The 14893-nt window shown below is 40.0% G+C and overlaps 1 pseudogene; it reads right to left on the reverse strand.

The window, feature by feature from the left end:
• Nucleotides 1-4467: 4467 nt before the first annotated feature.
• Nucleotides 4468-14023, reverse strand: LOC119522479 (annotated as a pseudogene).
• Nucleotides 14024-14893: the final 870 nt, after the last annotated feature.

Consider the following 14893-nt stretch of genomic DNA (forward strand, 5'->3'; position numbering starts at 1 on the left):
GCTGATAGTGTAGTATAATTCCCAGTGTTGCTCTCTAAATATTTTAGAATTTTAAATTATAGAGGCTACACACCAAGCGCTTCTCCTCTTTGCATTGTTTAATAATCACTCTGCATATTTGACAAACGGGGAAATCAGTTTTTAATATGCAAATGACTTGTAAACATAAAAAGAATTCTGAGAGTTTAGCTCTTTTCTAATCAGAAAAATGGAAATTAAGTAAGAAAGAGGAATATATTTGGGATCAATTTAATGCACTGAGTCTTTCCTACTCTGTAAGACAAGTTCTGGTTTATCATCTAGAAAACGAGGATGATGCTGACCTCATAGGAATGTGATGAGGATGAATTAATGATGTCTGCCAAGTGCTTTTTCCATTTTGAGGATAAAATTGTCTGTTGGTTTTTACTATTATACAGTGTGCTTTTTTCACAATTTGAAGGATTACGGAAACTCAGTGCCATAGGAATGTGTAGACTGAAGTGGGGTGGGAGGAGGAGAGAAATGGGCTGAGACCAGCTTTTGCAACACCTTTGCTTGTTGTTCATGAACACGTGAAATACTGGCAAAGCCAAAGGGTGTCAGTACATAGCGACAATAACAGCCACCACCATAACCTGCTGCATCTCAACCAAAATATAAAGCAACTCTGACACATGTGGTATATGTATTTCCTTTAGGGGGCTTTATGGTTTCTATGCCTTTGAGAGTACTTTGGCTCCAGGGGCTGGTTTTTATCCTTGTGGGCACAGAAACACATTTTATCTTCGTCACCAAGGGGTGTTCTGGTTCCAGTGAATGAATTCACTCTTTTAAAAAAAAAAAAAACCACAGGGGACTAAATGTAAATCAGAAAGTTGGTTAATTAGTTTACTATGAGAGTGGCCCCTAGGGTGATAAATGGGACCAGTTGTCTTATAGGCACTCCACTTGGTAATGCAATCCACCACTCAGAGGCTGCGAGAACTGGGAGTCACAGCACAAGGAAGGCAAAATTGCATATCTAGGATGTTTCCTTCAAGCTCTTGGGTCCTAAAGACTCCCTGTTCTTCATTCTTGGTATATTTCTGCCTAAACAACTAAAATTGTTGCCTAGGACAGATCACTCTCTCCTGATTATGTTGTAGAAACACTGAGAAATTCTTCTCTTATTCTATAACTTTCTTTTTTCTGGATTACATGTTGACTCTACAATTTTAATTTCCATATTTTAAACTTGCTTATGCCTTGACAATATACCATTTTAAGAAATCATTTTATGTTGAGTGCATTTCATCTCCCTATTGTCTTAGAAAAAGCTTGTTATAGTGACCTAACCCTGTTGATACCCTTGAGACTCTCAGACTTTTCCAATCTAGACTCACAGAGTATTGGAGTCGCACAAAATATTAGAGAGTATTTAATCCAAGCAAAGCCTCTCATTTCACAGATGGGAATATTATGGCCCAGAAAACAGGGAGTTTACAGAGGGTCAAAATATGAATTTGTAGTTGAATGAGGACTGTAACTGTCTCTTAGTTTAGTACTTCAAACATAACACACCATGTCTATTTGGAAAGTCATATTATTTCACTTTTATCCTAACTCCTGGCATTCAACCCAAGAGCCATCTTAATACTGCATCTACTAAAATATTAGCCTAATTCGTATATATCTCTATATTTTTTTATATGTATTTTAAAAGTTGTTTTTTGTTTTCCTTATTGAGAACTATGTTACTCGATTCAGAAATTCACATCTAACTGGAGAATGCCTTATTCTTCCAAGTTGTGTACTGGTGACAGAATTCTAGTTAGTAAATCGGCTGTTGGAAAAGCTCTGCTTTACTTTTCCAGGGCTATGTTTTGACCCTCTTCTATCATAAACAATGTTGGCCACTCAGTAGACTCTCCATAAATATTTTGTGATGAATTCACTGGTTAAACCTTGACTAAGAAGGGTGAGCCAAGCTAATTGGACTGAAATTAATCCTAGATGCTTTAGCACAGAGATGAGAATTGATAGTCCCTTGTTCTACAAACAGCCTTTAATTGAAAAGCATTCACCCTGAACTGCTATTTGGAGGTTCCAGGGTTCCCCAATTTGGTGTCATGACCACTCAACTAGCTACTAAAGCCGATAACATGGAAGACATCCTTAATAGTTCTTTTTCAAACATCACCTCTTGCATCCCATCCATCACCAAGTCCTGACATTTTTACCTTCAAAATGTACTAAATCTGTTTATTTCTTACTACCTCCACTGCCACAATACTAGTCTAAGCTACCATCATCTCTCACCTGTACAACTCAATAAGCTTACTAACTGGTCTTTTTTTTTTTCCACTCTTGTCTTCCTCTAATCTGTATTCTAAACTGCAACCAGAATGACCTTTTGAGAAAGCAAATAAGAACATATTGTCCACCTTACTCTACTCCCACCTCCAGCCTAAAACTTTTTGATTCCTTTCATTACTCCTAAAAGAAAGTCTGCCCCTCTTCCCATGCCTATAAGGCTCTGTGTGTTCTGGCCCCTGCCTATCTTGCTAGTCCCATTTGTTCCCACTCTAGCCCTTGCCCTCCATTCTCCAGCACAGTCACCTCCTTTCAGTTCCTAGAACAAACTAAGCTCTTTCCCATAGTTAGGCATTCATTCATTTTGTTCTTGCTGTCTGATGGCCCTGTTGGGAGATCCAGAAAGGCTTTGTGATATCAGCAAATTGAGTTGGACCTGACAGACAGGTAAGATTCCCCAGAGAAAGCTGAATCATTTGAATCTTAAAATGATTACTACATGTAAATAATTTCTTAATTGATTTGGGACATGTGTTCAAACCATTAATTTGAATCTGGAAATCACTTCAAGCTATCTCATCCTTTTGATAAATGTTTTTTCTTGAATATTGAACTTTGTCTGCCACACCAACACCTTGCTCTTGCTATTAGAGTTGACTATGTAGTCAGGCTGCAAGTTATTCATATAAATCATTGAAAGTGATGCTTAACAATAATTGCAAATTTATTTCTTTTCGACAGCTTCACAGTAGCATCCAGCCAATTAAACAATGTACGTAATAAAGGATAAAATATTGTATACCTGTACAAGTGATTGTATGCTAATTGTCATCAACTTGGGGAAGTTATGCCTCTGAGTAAATTGGCACTCTCAGAGGAATATCTCTTCATAAAGGCTACCAGGGCTTTTTTTTTAGTGGACTGCAATAGTAATTTACAGAGCGGTACCTTATTAGCGTCAGAAATTTAAAACAACTCCCAAAGTCCCTGACACATTCATATTGTTTTCATCACCTCATATACAAGCAAAACAGTCTAGAGCCAAATGCTTGATGGAATTTTACACATTTTGGGCAACAGATTTGACATCCGGTTATTTTTTCTTAGGTTAATGATAAAATTGGTCTGTATTGCTTGAGGTCACACCAATTAAGAAAAAATAAATCAGGTGTATATGTGTGTGTGTCTGTGTGTGTAGTGTGTGTGTGTATAATTATTGGGACAGGAATGGGAAGTAGGATGGAGGAGTATGTAGAAAAAAAGCTTAGAGTTTCAAGCCTTTTGTAGATAATCCACTGTGTAATTTGCATTGAGGATTGGCTACATTAGGTTAGATCCCAATTTAATGCAATGAGTTAGGATTGAGGTTATCCATAAAAAGGAGATTTTTCCATAAAAAGGAAGGGTCTCCTTAATGTAAAAATATATATTTGAAAGCTGTGTAGAAACTTGAGGATGGCTAAATTTCCATCAGACCACCTAGAATCCTCCAATTCTATGTCACCTACCTACCACCATCACCGTCACCACTACCACCTCTTATTCTGGTATAGGGCAGAGGAAGCCAAGATGGTGGCAGAGAGACCAAGAAGGTGATGTAATTAGGTTTCTTGGTGACAAGGAAACAATTGAGTAGATGGAATCAAGTTTTCTTTGGGGCCAGCACAAGTGGGGCAGAAGTTCAAGGACAGGAAGAAGTTTTCACAATCATGGTGGGGGCAGGAATACCTTTCTTAAATTCCATCAGCCACAGAGCACTATACTGTGTATAACAGAATTGCAGCTTGCCCAGTAAATAGAATAATAGTGGGGTTATGTACCCATAACCCCACTCACAGCTTGACAACTTCCCTTGCCAAGATCATCACAGAGAACCAGGAATTTAACAAAAACGGCTCTGAGAAGCCCCAAAAGAGATTACAAATCTCTGCAATTAACACTCAGGCACTTACTTCTCTTATGGGTTCTGGATAGCTGAAGTCTCTTTATACTTTTTGAATAAATGAATAAATGAATTCATTGACTCATTGACCGACTGACTGACTGATTGGCATATTCATTCATTTCCATTTCCACAAACATATATTAGGCATCTGCCAAGTGCCAGGCAATCTGAAGTGCTGTAGATACAGAGAGGAATAAGATGGTGTCTCAGCCCTTAAGTGACCACTAGTCCAGAGGGAAGCAGACAAATCAATAGATGATGACAATACCAGGGACAAAAGTGAGCTTGGGTTCTCCTGTGGGAGCAATGAGGAGGAGAACTTCTGTATGGTTGTCTGTGAGGGAGCCATTGAGGGCACAGAACACATCGCTGATGAGAATGTGAACTCTTTGCCTTGCCTGAGCACTGTAGAGAAATTAAGGGAAAATGCTGATGGATAAGAACAGATGAGCTCAGATTAAGTGACAGGAAAAGAGGAATGGTGGAAGACTTTTGCATGATTTATTCATAGAGAAAAGTGGGAAAGAAAAAAGAAAGTCTTTGGTGTTCTATCAAAGCCATTGTTGACAGAAGAGGAAATTGAGAATCTGGAAACCTGGGTTAGAAAGTATGATTAAGCCTCTGAGAAGGCATGGAAGCCTGCAATTGACACAAGGAGTCCTGTTGCCTGCCCAGCCCCAGGGAGCCAGTCCTGGGGTATCAGCAGAGGGACTGCTCTGGGACTTTTTGAAATGTGTTTCTCTTTAGTCCCAAATTATCTGGAAGCTTTTGGACTTATTTAGACTCTTTAAACAAGAAAAAGGTGATCTCCATGACAAAACAGTGCATGTGATTTTGAAAATGCTGCAGCAAGCTGTCAAGATGATTTAGCAGATTCAGAAGAGTCTGATAAATTCCTCATAGCAAGTACCAAGGGAGAGGTACCTTTGAGTTTCCAGCCGTATGTTACATATCCTCTGAATGGTGCGCTTCCATCAAAACTTTTGGAGTATCTAATTTTTCTGAGAGAAGCATTCTGGTTCCCATTTTGCAGCAATGCAGAGGCAGCCTTAGCAACTAATGGATTTTACATCTGGAAAGGGAGACAAGAACAAAATATTTGGCCAATGACTGAAATATTTCCACATCATCTAGCCTTCAAAAGATCACCTATGAGACACTTTAGTTTTAGAACTGTAGAAGTTAAATAAAGTAAGTAATTAATTGAAACTCTACTTTGGGAATAATTTTCAATATTCTGCCTCGTATAGATTCCACTGGGGGAAATGTGGAGCTGAGTCAGGTGTCTCAGCCACATAGCTTGCCACTGGATCTGCTGTTGGGAAGAGAGAAAATTTAATTTTAGGAAGGCCTCCCAGGGCTCAAGGAGTAGGGCAGAGGGGATCAGTATTTTTGCTTTTTTCTTTTGAGGGTTTTTAATTTATTTCCTATTTTGAGTGTACAAAGGAGCTCTGGAATGCTCTTTGAAGCCCTTCTTTTTCACCCTTTTTGTCTTACCTTTGTGCTGCTTTCTTCTTCTGGGCACCTAAAACATGAAGACTATGACAAAATAAACAGCACAAATGGTTTGTATTGACAACTCTACTTTGATATATATGGAAATGAGAGCCAAGGAACAAAACTGCACTGAAACAATTCATGTGCAATTTTCTAACCACTGAGATTCAGGTACTAAACCAATCCTCCATCACTGTGGATTGCAGCTCCTTGTGACCATCCCTTTTCATGGTATTGTTCACCTGCCACCTCAACATTTTATTTTGCTACAAATAGGAGGGGCCCAGGTGGATTACCATTTAGGTACCAGCCAAAAGACAGAAGGATTCTCAGTGAGAAATTTTTGACATTAACCATGCTCCTTTGCGGGCCCCTTAACCTGTGACTTGGGCCCAAAAGAGATTTCCTCCACAAGCTACACCTTGTAGATGACTTTGAAACAGATTTACCAAGCAGTTAAAGTCAACTTTGCAATTTATTACAACCATGTCCTACTTGAGCTAGTTTTGCTGGGACCACTTTACCATGGCATCCTCTATCTAAAGGTGGTTAGGCCTGTGTCTTAGTCCTCCTGCATTTTGTCTTGCTCTCATCTTCTGCTTTCCTTTCTTTTGTCTTTCTTTTTTCTTCCTGTACTTGCTGCAGGAAGCTTACAGACCCTTAATAATAATTGTGAATGCCTTCTGTGCCAGACATCCTAAATGCTTTACATACATTATAAGATTTAATCCTCACAGAAACCCAATGAGGTAGGTCCTGTTTTCATCTAGCAGATGAGGAAACTGAGGCTTGGTGAACTTAAATAATTTACTATGTTAGTCACCTGTTGCTAAGGTTACAAACAAATAACCCAACATCTCAGGGGCTTAAAACAGGGGTGGGCAAACCTTTTCTGTACAGGGCTACATAGTAAATATTTTCAGCTTTGTGGGCCACAGGGTCTCTGTCTCAAATATTCAACTCTGCCATTGTAGCATGAAGGTGATCATAGACACTGTGTAAATTAATGTGTTCCAATAAAGCCTTATTGATGGACATTGAAATTTGAATTTCATATAACTTTCACATGTCATGAAATATTGTTCTTCTTTTGATGTGCTTTTCAACCATTTAAAAATGTAAAACACTTTCTTAGCTCTCGGGTTGTACAAAAGTGGGTGATAGGCCATATTTGGCCCATGGACTGTAGTTTGTGGACTCTGGGCTTAAATAGCACCCATTTATTTCTTGTTTCTATTATATGAGGGTTGCAGGTCAGCTGCAGCTCTTTTGGGCTCTACCCATCTTGGCTGGGCTTGGCTCTACAAGTCTTCTCACTCTGGAATCCATGTTGAAATAGTAACCACCACATGGGGCATGCTGTTCTCATGGTGGAGCTTGTGTCACAGCCATTCATAGTCCATTTGCCAAGGCAGGTTACATAGTCAAGTCCAAAGTCAATGGGGCAGAAAAACATACTATGCCTTTAAGGAAGCCATATTCAGGGAGTGAAGGGATCATCCTAAACAAGTAAAGGAGCGGTACAATTGAGCATATTTACCTGAGATTTTGCCTGTGCTCTTAACTACTCCGCTATGCTGCCTCTGATAGGACTTTGCTCTCCTGCTCCCCCCCCCCCCAATGACTCTCTTTACAGTTCTCTTCACTACCTGCTCAGCTTCTGTCTGATGCAACTTTCTCGTTCAAGTACTCCTTCCCTTCTGGATTGCTCTTAGTGTGGCCTTAGTCTGTATGGATTTCCCTGTCCTTGCTGCTCTCCTCTATACCAAGACAGCCGGTCACACACAGCCCTCTGACCAGGAAGGCACCTGCCTGTTCTGCCTGGCCACATAGGCCACTGTCTTCCCTCTCACTCTTTGCATGGACGATGGAAAGGACTGTGCATCTCCTTCAGGAAGTCTGTTTGTTTCATTGGGAAAGGACTGGCTTCCTGGCAAAGGACACCAGGAATAAACCCCAAATGCTCCCCCTCCCACCTACTGCCACCACTCCCTTTCCAGGAAACAACAGCTTACATTTGTATCAGGCTTTATAATTTACAAAGCTTCTTCCCTGTATCATTCCACATGGTCCTCATAACCATACTAAGAAGCAGACATAATTATTACCATTTTACATATAAAGAAACTGAGTCTGAGAGAAAGTTAAAACTTTTATGGAAGATCACAGAATTATTTACTTAGTTAGTTGTTTAGTTTCTTAGTTAGTGGTAGAGCCAGGACTCAAACCCAGGGCTCCTTCCACTTACCAAGACACACACCCTGTCTTTGATGTTTCCTAGTTTCCGCCCTTTAAAGCATTCCTACCACTGCTAGGAGGCAGAATTAGAGTCCTTCCTCTCTTGGGACTTCAAAACCCTTAAAAGGACTGGCAGAAGTGGGGTTTAACTCTTTATGACCTTCTGTGTGAGGATAATATCAGCTGTTACTCAAAGGTCATAGCCACTTGGAGGTGGAAGATTAGGACTGCTAGTACACTCAAGTCCCAGACGACCTAATTCCTGAGCCATCTCCTCCTTAAAGAACTAGTTAAGTGGCACCTCCTATATGAACCCCCTTCCTCTTTCCCTAGGTAGAGGAATTAGTTATCTTCTCTTCTATGCTCCCATGGTCTCTGGGTGCCTTTCTCCCAAAGCCACTATCACCCTGTGTTATTGTCTTTTTGCTAGTGTGTCTCTCCCACTAGGCCCTGAGCTAGATCTGGGAATGCAGACCGTCTGGTTCACCTTTGTATGCCTTACCACAGCAGTTATCCCTTTGCCTTGCACCCTCCACTCTCCTGAACTCCATGAGGACAGGCATCCCACCTATCTTCTTTACTGCTAAAACCCCCTGCAAGGCCAAAATGTTGAGCATAGTGTCTGGCACACATGTTGGATGTTTAATGAATGGCCAATGAATGTTAGGCTCTTGTTGTTTCTGACTTAGATCCACCTTCCTGATACAGGAGCCAGTGAAGGTTGTCTCACATAGTTACAATCAGACATGGTAAAAACCACCTTCTCCTGCCCTCAGTGATCTTAGAAAGTAAGCAACTAATCAGATTCAGTGGGCACTTCAGAAGGATGCACTGTCTCTACTTGGTTGGTCTCAACCCCAAGTGTGTGGCTAGAGCTGAGGTGTCTTGACTTCAGTTCCTAGGGTCTCAACCAAGTGTCTTCTCCACACTGCATAGTCAGCAGCAGAACCAGTTAGTAAGAGCTGAGGGGAGGATGGAGAGAAAGAAGAGCACCGCTCCAATTCGTTTTGTTTCTTTACTTCAAACTTAGAGGCCAATCATATGAGCAATGCACTGTTTAAAACCTCAGAAATCCAAAACACAGCATTGAAAAGGTAAAAGAGGAAAGCCCCTTTTATCAGCTGGCTTCTCAATGTTCCCACCCCACAAGCACTTGAGCTCTGAAGCAAAATCTGCATGATGTGAAAAAGTTCCAATAACTCTGATTCACAACTTTCCTGGACAATGGAACACCATTTGCTTGTCCCTAAAAGTGTATTTTTCCCCTGTCTGTACATGAAATCCAGTTAAAATTATAAGGAAACTATTTTAGCCTGCTGAGTGTAATTTATTCAAGCTCATGTTTGTCAGAAGTTACCAGAAGCTTTGTGTCTTCTAGAAGACTCTCAATGTAATTCAATACGTGACGAACAAAAGCATATTACTCAAGCATGGTTAAAATTAGGAGAGAGGAGCTTTTATCCAATATGGTCAGAAATGCATCTTACAGATGGAAGCTATGAAAAAATGCCACTTTAAATAAGCAACCCCTATACTGTGCAAAAACACCCACATATAGTCCCTCAAACCTCAGTGCACTCCACTCCCCCTATGTTTTGTCATCATGGGCAGACGGAGAAATTCCAGCCAAGATGCGTGATTTAACAGATGTTTTGCAAAAGGTTCCATTCTTCTGGCCATCAGCACATGTGGAGCTGTCAGGGGCCCTGTAAAGATTTTACAAGCCTTATAAGCCATAGTTTATTGAGACTGGGATGGAATTTAATATATCATCATGGTCCTGGAAGTTCCCTTCTTTTTGTCTGATATAATCTATAGCTTTATTCACCCTTGAACCAAAAAATGTTGGATGTAAAAATGAATGGGCAAAGCTCCCCGTTGGTGCCCCTGAGTCCTTGCCTCCTAGGCCTTGCTCCTTGTTTGCTGCATGATGGCAGCATTCTCACTTTCTCCTGCAGGATGGCCACTATTAGTATGCTGAATCAGCATTTTAGCCAGCTTTTAGTTCATTTTATTTTCCTTTGGAGGAAATGTTTCCCAACATTTCTTGATGATCCTAAAGTCTTTCAAAATTTCCCAGCCATCCCATTTTACCAAAACTGACATATGCTGTATGAAAATCCAAGCATGCCAAAAAGAGTTGGGATGTCTCAGATCTTATAGCGCTCATCAAAACTGGGCTAAAAACTAAACATACAAAGATTTATGCAAAACCTAGTATTTCAGACAGACTTGTTTTGCCAAATTTGAGTTGTATGTGAACAGATTTATTTGCAGTACCAGGGTAGTGAGGTTGTGAAGTAGATACTTATTTTTAAGTCCCCATTTTATAGATGAGGAACCTGAGGCTCAGAGAGGTGAACTACCTGGCTAAGATCACACAATGAGTCCTTGATACATTACGGCTTGAGTTTCTTGACTTTTTACTATACCACGACTTTCCATGTAAGCTGGGGGAGGCACCACTACATCAGTTATGGTCTGACATAATCTTGGAAAGAATGAGGCATTGAAGGCAGACAGAGGAGGTTTCAAAGTCCTTCAAGCGGGAGTTCTTTTCCAGGTTGTTTCTTCCCACCAATATCCAACTCTTCCTTAAAGCTTTTCCTGACCCTTCTTTTTCTTTCCTGCCCCTAACACCTAGGTGTGTTATTGTCCTTTGAATCTCTGACACATTATTTGCAACTCTTTGGTCACAGATTACTGTACTTGAAATTTAGTAATTTGTTCCTTCTTTGATTCTGTAAACATTTATTTTTGAGAGCCTCTTCACAAGGCCATGCGCTTGATATTCTGGGGAACACAGAGATAAAATATATTCAAACAATGTGTGCAAGGAACTTGCCTTCTAGTACAAGAGAGAAGGCATGTTCACAAGACTATTAAGTGGGGGTCTTTATTGAACACCTACTGTGTGCCAGATCCTGGGCTAGGCATTTTTTTTTCATTTTTTATTCAGTTTTATTGAGATTTATTCACATACCCTACAATCATCCACAGTTTACAATCAATTGTCCACAGTACCATCATATAGTTGTGCATTCATCACCACAATCAGCCTTTGAACACATTCATTACTCCAAAAAAATAAAAATAAGAATACCCACAGCATCCCATACCTCTCTTCCCCCCTATTATTCATTTACTTTCATCCCCATTTTTCTACTCATTTGTTCATACACTTGGTAAAGGGAGTGTGAGCCACAAGTTTTTCACAATCACACAGTCACACCATGTGAGTTATATAGTTATACATTCATCTTCAAGAATCAAGGGTACTGGGTTGCAGTTCAACAGTTTCAGTATTTCCTTCTAGCTATTCCAGTACACTAAAAACTAAAAGGGATAGCTATATAATGCCTAAGAATAACCTCCAGAAATACAAATGGCTAAAAAACACATGAAAAAATGTTCATCTTCACTAACTATTAGGGAGATGCAAATTAAGACCACAATGAGATATCATCTCTCACCGATTAGAATGGCTGCCATTAAACAAACAGGAAACTACAAATGCTGGAGAGGATGTGGAAAAATTGGAACTCTTATTCGTTGTTGGTGGGACTGTATAATGGTTCAGCCACTCTGGAAGTCAGTCTGGCAGTTCCTTAGAAAACTAGATATAGAGTTACCCTTCGATCCAGCGATTGCACTTCTCGGTATATACCCAGAAGATCTGAAAGCAGTGACACGAACAGATATCTGCATGCCAATGTTCATATCAGCATTATTCACAATTGCCAAGAGATGGAAACAACCCAAATGTCCTTCAACAGAAGAGTGGATAAATAAAATGTGGTATATACACATGATGGAATATTACAAGGCAGTAAGAAGAAATGATGTAGTGAAACATATGACAACATGGATGAACCTTGAAGACATAATTCTGAGCAAAATAAGCCAGGCACAAAAAAAGAAATATTATATGCTGCCACTAATGTGAACATTGAAAAATGTAAAATAAATGGTTTATAATTTAGAATGTAGGGGAACTAGCGATAGAGAGCAATTAAGGAAGGGGGAACAATAACCCAATAAGAAAAGATAAGCTATTGTGGGTAAATTTAATGTTCTGGGAATGCCTAGGGAAGACTATGGTTTGTTAATTTCTGGTGGGTATGGTAGGAACAAGTTCACAGAAATGTTGCTATATTAGGTTACTTTCTTAGGGTAGGGTAGGAACATGTTGGAAGCAAAGTAGTTATTTTAGGTTAGTTGTCTTTTTCTTATTCCCTTGTTTTGGTTTGTTTGAAATGTTGTTTTTTGTTCTTTGTTTTTTAATTTTTGGATAAATAAAGTTAAAAAAAAGAATGTAAAAAAAGAGAATAACCTCCAGAATGACCTCTCAACTCCATTTGAATCTTTCAGCCACAGAAGCTTAATTTTTTTTCATTTTTCTTCCCCCTTTTGGTCAAGATGGCTTTCTCAATTCCATGATACCAGGGCCAGGCTCATCCCCGGGAGTCATATCCCACATTGCCAGGGAGACTTACACCCCTGGGAGTCATGTCCCACATAGGGGGTGGGCAGTGAGTTTACCTGCAGAGTTGGCTTAGAGAGAAAGGCCACATCAGAGCAACAAAAGAGGTTCCCTGGGGGTGACTCTTAGGCATCTTTGCTGTAACAAACGTCATAAGGGCAAGCCCCAAGATTGAGGGCTCAGCCTTCTAAATTGGTAGTCCCCAATGCTTGTGAGAGTATCAGTTAATCAGGGAAGACATGGCTGTGTCTCTCTCTGTCTCTCTCTCTGTGTCTAATCTTCCTCTCCTTATAAGGACACCAGTCTTATTGGATTGATCCAGTTTGGCCTCATCTTAATTAACATCTTCAAATATCCTATTTATAAATAAGTTCACATTCACAGGCTCAGGGGTTGGATTTGAACATGTTTTTTCAGGGACATGATTCAACAGTGATGTAAAAGAGGTATAGCAAAAGTGATATGGGAGTCCAGAAGAGGGACAAAGTTTTTGAACTGGTCTATTTTGCACCATCCTTCTCCTCCAACACACACACAACATGTACACATAGCAACTGGAGACTCAAATATGGGACTGTCTCATTTTCATCTCTGAATCCTCAGTCCCTGACCTAGTGTTGTGAGCACATGGCAGCCATGCAGAGCAGGTGGGTGAAATTGAATATAGTGACCATTTCAAGGAAGCGGAGATAGTTGGGAATTATTCCACATCATGCAGTCCTTGCTCCCCAACTGCAACCTTCCTGGATAGCTCTGCCTGGGCTCCCTCCCATTTGTGGTCTTGGGTAGGCAGAGATGGGATTTAATTTCCAACATTTCATGGTGGGTTTTTGCTATTTTTTATTAGCTGTTCCTTTATGATTTGGGAAGGGGGGTGTTGTTATTTAACTTCCTTAGTTCATACAAATTTTAATGAGTCAACAAAGGACTTCTTGAGGGAGATTTTAGGGAAATCATTTCCTTTCAGATTCTCTTTCTATGGTAAATATTGCATATTCTCTAGTAATTTTGACTGTTGAATGCAGTTATGAGGCAATGCAGTGTAGAAGGGGGTGGTATAGTGTTATAGTTAAACACATAGGCTTTGGACTCAGGTGGACCTGTGTTTGAATCCACTTAGCAACTGCGGGATCTTGAATAAGTCGCTTAATCTCCCTGAACCTCAGGTCCCTCATCATTTTTTTAAAGTTTAATTTCTGTTTCACTTTTTTCCAGACACTACATTTTCTTCAATCTTTAAGGACTCAGTTCTGTACAGAGGCTTTGATGGAGGTGGTGGGGAAGCACCTGCAGGTCTAAATTGGAATGGGGTTGTTGGGTCCTTCTCAGCTTCAAGACTACCTTGCTGTGAATGGCACAATTCATGCAGTAATGTAATTCCATATACAGCTTAGAAAACACAAGTTGTCAAAGACACTTGCTTTGGAAATGTCCCTGACAGCTGTGGCCTCTACTGTGTTTCAAATGACTATCTTCTTAATGGCCTTGCCCTTGGGCATGGAGTGGGCACAGTTTGGGCAGCAAATAGGCTGCATGTGGCTGTGGCCCTTTTTGACACAACTGTTGTTCCTTCTTTTCTCTATCATCTTAGAACGCATACACCCAAGAGAAACCTCGTCTTTAAAATGGGGATAATGAAACTGCCTGTGAAGACTGAATGAGGTGATGGATATGAAGTTGCTGACACATACGAAACTCTCTATGAGGATTAATGATTATAGTGATAATCATACCACTTAACTGAAATGAACTTTTCACTTTTCACCATTTTTCCAGTGATGTTCAATGAATGTTTATTGCCCATACACTATGTGTTAGACAGATGCATTCCTTCCTATACTCTCACTGTCAAATATGGTTTTCAAGGAATGCTAATGTAATATATGGAAAACACAAGTAATTTCCATCATGAAAATTTTATGCCAAGAGGTACACTTATAATTTCTTCTTTTCTTTTTTCATTTTTTCATTTTTTTGAGAGTGAGGGAAATGACACTGTGATCTCTGTGAAGGCGAGATGCATTGTCAGCGTGAAATACAAAATCCCCTTAAAAATTACAACAAATTGCAAGTGAAAGGCCCCACTGTTAATAATTAAGCTAGGGAAACAGCAGTAAATCAGGACAGTCCCAGGCAAACCTGGATATATGGCACCCAACACAGGGGTTATAAGCATAAGCTTTGGAGTCTGATAGACTTGAGTTAATTGAAGACCTATTATAATCTCCTTTTCTAATCCTTTTTTTCAAATCTACCCAATGCTGCCTATTCTGTTATGTTGTTGGCATCATGTAGTATTTAAGAACACAGACTCTGGAGTCCACATAAATCTGGGCTCTAACCTTGGCTCCAGGCTTTACTGGCTGTGTGACCTAGGACAAGTTGTTTAATTTCTCTGAACCTCAGTTTCCTTATCTGTAAAATGGGTGTGATGATAGTTCTTACATTATAGTGTT

Source organism: Choloepus didactylus, chromosome X, assembly GCF_015220235.1.
Source record: "Choloepus didactylus isolate mChoDid1 chromosome X, mChoDid1.pri, whole genome shotgun sequence".
Classification (NCBI taxonomy): domain Eukaryota; kingdom Metazoa; phylum Chordata; class Mammalia; order Pilosa; family Megalonychidae; genus Choloepus; species Choloepus didactylus.